The 6,000-nt window shown below is 40.0% G+C and overlaps 1 non-coding gene across 1 annotated transcript; it reads left to right on the plus strand.

Moving 5' to 3' along the window:
- Positions 1–749: 749 nt before the first annotated feature.
- LOC125995235 (U6 spliceosomal RNA) lies at positions 750–856 on the plus strand. The gene has a single exon (XR_007490788.1). It is a non-coding gene; the product is annotated as a U6 spliceosomal RNA (small nuclear RNA).
- Positions 857–6,000: the final 5,144 nt, after the last annotated feature.

Below are 6,000 nucleotides of genomic sequence, written 5' to 3' on the forward strand. Positions count from 1 at the left end.
AATAAAAGTGATATTTGATATGACACTGCAGTGCAACTAAAGAACATTTCTTAGAAATCATTATAAATAAATAAATAAATAAATCATTATAAATGGATTAACTTGTTCACACTACCAAGGTAAGAATAGTGTAATTGAGGTAATGGCATATTAATTTTTGGTGATTATTTTTATTTGGGGGTTTACAATACTATATAAAGGTTTCTCATGGATACCGTTCTGACACATCTTCCTCCCTCCTTCTCACCCACCCTTCCTCTCACCCTCCCTTTCACCCATTCCCCAATACAATTTTGTGTGCCAGTCTTCCCCCACACTTATGTTGCCAATTTAACAATTATTTATTTTACTACATTTATGTATTGTGAGTCACTTGGGTGGAAAAGAAGGCGATGGCCAATACAGAATATATACCTACGTCTCGGATTTATATTAGACACACATTTGTAAACTTTTTTCCTTCTTTTATTGTTTCGTTTTGGGCCATACCGGCAAAGTTCCAGGGTTAATCCTAGTAGTGCTAGCGGATGCTGGGGATCCTAACCCAGCTTGATCACATTCAAGGCAAGCACCCTATCCACTATACTATTTCTCCATCCCACATTAGTAATTTCTTACTTTTTTTATAATGTTCTAGCATTTCGTTTACTTATGTAATAATGTTTTTTTAATTATTCTTTTTTTTTTTACAACTAAAACCCAACTACAAACATACTTGTAATCATGGTGCTTAAAGATATTTAAATTTTGTGCTCGCTTCAGCAGCACATATACTAAAATTGGAACGATACAGAGAAGATTAGCATGGCCCCTGCGCAAGGATGACACGCAAATTCGTGAAGCGTTCCATATTTTTAAGGACAAGGACAAGATTCCAGAAGTAGCTTTCATGAAGTGAGCTTGAGTGGACCAGAACCCCTGTAAATAAATGGCCCTTGGATAGCCAAAAAAAAAAGATATTTAAATTTTTTCTTACTTTTTGACTGTTTTTGAACTATTCCTTTTACAGAGTAAAACTGAGTACTTTTTTTTTTTATCAACATTGTGCCTCATTTCTAGTGGAGAAATTGAAGACACAGAAAAGTATTTCATTAACCCAACATAAAACATTAAGATTAAAATCCACAATCACACACAACTATAACTTACTTTTTACTCCATGTTGCCTTTGTAGATGGAAAAATTAGACCATATTTTTTTTTTTTTTTTTTTTTGTGGTTTTTGGGTCACACCCGGCAGTGCTCAGGGGTTATTCCTGGCTCCAGGCTCAGAAATTGCTCCTGGCAGGCACGGGAGGACCATATATGGGACGCCGGGATTCGAACCGATGACCTCCTGCATGAGAGGCAAACGCCTTACCTCCATGCTATCTCTCCGGCCCCAATTAGACCATATTTTAAAGCATCACATCATACTATTTTCACCCAAGTAAATTAATTACTTATGCTAAACTTCAAAGTTGAAAGATATTTTGGGGACCTGGTGGGGCCCAAGTGATCCTCTGGGATACTAGGGATAGAACCTGGGTTGGCCATGTCAAGTGCCTACATGCTTACTGTCTGTATAGCTCTTAGTTTAATGACTTTTCATAGTCAAATTATTCACTATGCAGACAGGCAAAGCTACATGAGAAACTGATATATATTCTGTAATTTGGTGATCATATGGATTCCTACATTCCTGAGTATTTGAAAACAAAACAACCCCCCCATAAAAACCTTGTTTAGTCTTGCCTCAGAGAAGCATCTAGAATTTTTTATCAACCATTTCACTCTCCAACAGTAAAAACAAATTTAATTTAGTTTTTATATCAAACTTGATTTCATCACAAAAAAAAATCCCTTTAAAATTATTGTGGGGGTCAAATTGATAGTAAGTAAGGTATTTGACTTGCACATGGCCAACACAGATTGGATACCAAACACTACATAAGCTCCCCAGAACCAATCCAGAAATGATCCCTAAGTACAGAGCCAGGAATAATAAGCCTTGAGCATCTCTAGGTTTAACCCCAAAACAAACAAAATTTTCTTTTTAAGGGACCCAGTTTCAAAATTATTTTGAAACTCAAATGTGTATGAAAAGATAGGTTTGTAATGTAAGTAAATCCATATCTTCATGAGATCTTGAATCACATTTTACTGCCAAAGAACTAAAGAGTTTATATAGGGGGTAATACACTTGCATTGCATGGCAGACCGGGTTTAACCCCCAGCATGGTTATGAACACCCACAGATAAGACTCAATGCTACCCCCTTCAAAAAAAGAAAATATATTAATAGCCAGGAGGGAGAAAAGGAAGATAGAAACAGTACAATGAACTTTCGAATTTTTCAGAAAAAGCATAAGCTCCCTTGAAGTACAAATCCAAGGTTGTTAAAATATACCTTAGTTTATCTTATAAAGCTTTAACTTGAATTTTTATTTGCACATTAATTAACAAAAATAATGTGAAACTACTTTAAGCTTACAATGCCGAAAACATGAATGTTGTAACAAATAGAACTTAAGATTCACCCTACTATGAAGGACTTTGTAAATCACAATGGTTTCAATAAAACAAAATTAATAAATAAAACGTAAGACCAATATATTTTGTTTTATGTGCATGGATATGACTCCAAGGATCAAACACAAGACTTCATATGTTGGAGACACAGACTATCACTAAATAATGCCTAGCCCCAATAAGAATTGCACACTTTAAAACCCTAATATTGGGGCCCGGAGAGATAGCACAGCGGCGTTTGCCTTGCAGGCAGCTGATCCAGGACCAAAGGTGGTTGGTTCGAATCCCGGTGTCCCATATGGTCCCCCGTGCCTGCCAGGAGCTATTTCTGAGCAGACAGCCAGGAGTAACCCCTGAGCATCGCTGGGTGTGGCCCCAAAACCAAAAAAAAAAACCCTACTATTGGGCCGGAGAGATAGCATAGAGGTAAGGCATTTGCCTTTCATGCAGAAGGTCATTGGTTCGAATCCCAGCATCCCATATGGTCCCCCGAGCCTTCCAGGAGTGATTTCTGAGCATAGAGCCAGGAATAACCCCTGAGCGATGCTGGGTGTGACCCCCCCCCCAAAAAAAAAACCCAAAAAACAAAAAGAAACCCTAATACAACTTTACTTTTAGGGGCTGGAGAGATAGCATAGTGGTAGGGCATTTGCCTTGCATGCAATTGACCCAGGATGGACCCAGGTTTAATCCCCAGAATCCCAGATGGTCTGCCAAGCCTGGCAGAAGCTATTTCTGAGCGTAATCCCTGAGCACCGCTAGGTGTGGCCCAAAATCCCAAACAAACAAGTTTACTTTTTTTTTTTTTTTTTTTCAGTTTTTGGGCCACACTCAGCGGTACTCAGGGGTTACTCCTGGCTATCTGCTCAGAAATAGCTCCTGGCAGGCACGGGGGACCATGTGGGACACTGGGATTCGAACCAACTACTTTAGGTCCTGGATCGGCTGCTTGCAAGACAAACACCGCTGTGCTATCTCTCCAGACCCAAACAAGTTTACTTTTAAAGAGGATTTTAAAATACATAAAGTTCTTTGTGTGGCCATGTATATGGAATGCATATTGGTTATTACTGCTGTTATAGGTAATATATTTAGAATCAGAAACGACCAAAATTGTGTTCTGACCGTGTATATAAACACAATGACAGTCTCTCATTGGAGCCTATTCTCATATCCAATATTCTGGCACCCAAATGTCCATTTGGTTAGATCCTTAGGGACTAGCCTTTAACTTTTGAAATAGACAAACTGAGCAGGAATTATTTTTTCAGATGAATAAGTGAAAGAATATATTGACAATTTCTGTATCTGGTGTTCGCTCAGATGTTTACCAATATGTCTATAATCTCATGTATTTGTTGAGTACTTACTGTATATCAGTCACTATCATAAGAACTTTCCATATACTCTCACCCCTATGACCACCAAAGAAAAGAGAAACCGCTAATGTATCTTTCACATAAGATGAAATAGATGCCTTGGTTATATGGTTCCTAAGTGATAGAGCAGGTATCAAACCTAGATGGTGTAACATCAAACCTTATTCTCTAAATGTTTTACATTCACTGAACATCAGAAAATCGAACAAGGCACTGAATTCAGGGTCCTCTGAGATCCCCTACAAGTAACAAAGGCACATTACTTCTGGCCATCTTGCAGTTCTGATATTTATATCCGCTGCTTTTCAAAGAGCTTCTGTTTCTAATCTCAGTTACTCCTGAGAAAAGGGTCCCCAACTGTGCTGGTGGCCACCAGGGCTACATGTGCAGTGCTCAAGAGACCTTGGTGTGCAGGAATCAAACCTGGAACCCTATGAAATACCAGGCAGTATTTTGGCCATTTGATGTATCTTCTCTACCCCTTTCTATTACTTAAAAGTTAATCACATTGGGCGGAGAAGGTGGCGCTAGAGGTAAGGTGTCTGCCTTGCAAGCGCTAGCATAGGATGGACCACGGTTCGATCCCCCGGCGTCCCTATGGTCCCCCCAAGCCAGGAGCGATTTCTGAGTGCATAGCCAGGAGTAACCCCTGAGCATCAAACAGGTGTGGCCCAAAAAAAGGGGTGGGGGGTGGAGAGATAGCATGGAGGTAAGGCGTTTGCCTTTCATGCAGGAGGTCATCGGTTCGAATCCCAACATCCCATAGGGTCCGCTGTGCTTGCCAGGAGCAATTTCTGAGCCTGGAGCCAGGAATAACCCCTGAGCACTGCCAGGTGTGACCCAAAACACACACACACACACACACACACACAAAGTTAATCACATAAGGGCTGGAGTGATAGCACAGCTGTCAGCATGCCAGGCTGACAGGAGTAACCCCTGAACATTTTCAGGTATGGCACAGGCACAAAAAGAAAGTTAACTACATAGACTGGGAAATGTGGCTCAGCAACAGTATAGCACTTGCCTTGTCTTGCATGGCTTCAACCCCTGGCAATACAAAAAAAATAAATAAATAATAAATAATCACATAGAGCCATAACCATTTAATACTTCCATGATCCTCTTATTTTTATTTATTTATTGGTTTGGGGGTCACACTCAGGAATAACTCCTTGTGGTACCATGGGACCATATAGGGCACCAAAGATAGAACCTAAGTCAATAACATTCAAGGCAACAGCCCTACCTGTATTATCACTCCAGCCCTATACATAATTCTTTTATAAGACTTTGATTTGAGTGGAAATTGTTTCTATTTTTAGGGGCCATTGACGATGCTAAATCCAAGGTGTTTAGGGGCCATCAAGATCACATCTGGGGGTTCTAGGAGAGGGAGTATATCCAAGTCCTCACACATAATAGGACGCATTCTACCTTTTGAATCATGTTTCTAGCCTTTGTTTGTTTGTTTTTGTTTTGGGGTCATTCCCAGCAGCGCTCAGGGACCACTCCTGGCTCTACACTCAGAAATTGCTCCTGGCAGGCTCAGGGGACCACATGGGATGCCGGGATTCAAACCACTGTCCTTCTGCATGCAAGGCAAACACCTTACCTAAAGGCTATCTCTCTGGCCCATGTTCCTAGCCTTTTAAAATAAACTTTAGGACTGGAGTGACAGTACAGCCAAGCAGGGCTCTTGCTTGCCTTTCATACAGCTGGCCCAGGGGTTCACTCCCTACAACTACATATGATTTCCTAAGTGCATCATAAGTGATTACTGAGTATAGAGCCAGGAGTAAGCACTAAGTACTGCCAGATATGGGTCAAAATCAAAACAAAACCAAAAATAAAACTTTAAAGGGAGTGAGTGATAGGAACTAATTTATTTTGCAAAATATTTGATTCCTTCATTTGCTTCAGTTTCATATTTTTCTATTCAATTTAAGGTGGGGTAAGATGGGAGGAGACTCCTCCCTATCCTAGAGAGTCAGTCACACATGGTAATGCTACAGAGACCAATTCAGCCTCCTGCATAAAAGCATATGCTCCAGCCCAGATAAGTGCCTTTTTAATAATAAAAAATAAATGCTTGATATTTGGGAACTAAA

This window comes from Suncus etruscus, chromosome 17, assembly GCF_024139225.1.
Source record: "Suncus etruscus isolate mSunEtr1 chromosome 17, mSunEtr1.pri.cur, whole genome shotgun sequence".
NCBI lineage: Eukaryota > Metazoa > Chordata > Mammalia > Eulipotyphla > Soricidae > Suncus > Suncus etruscus.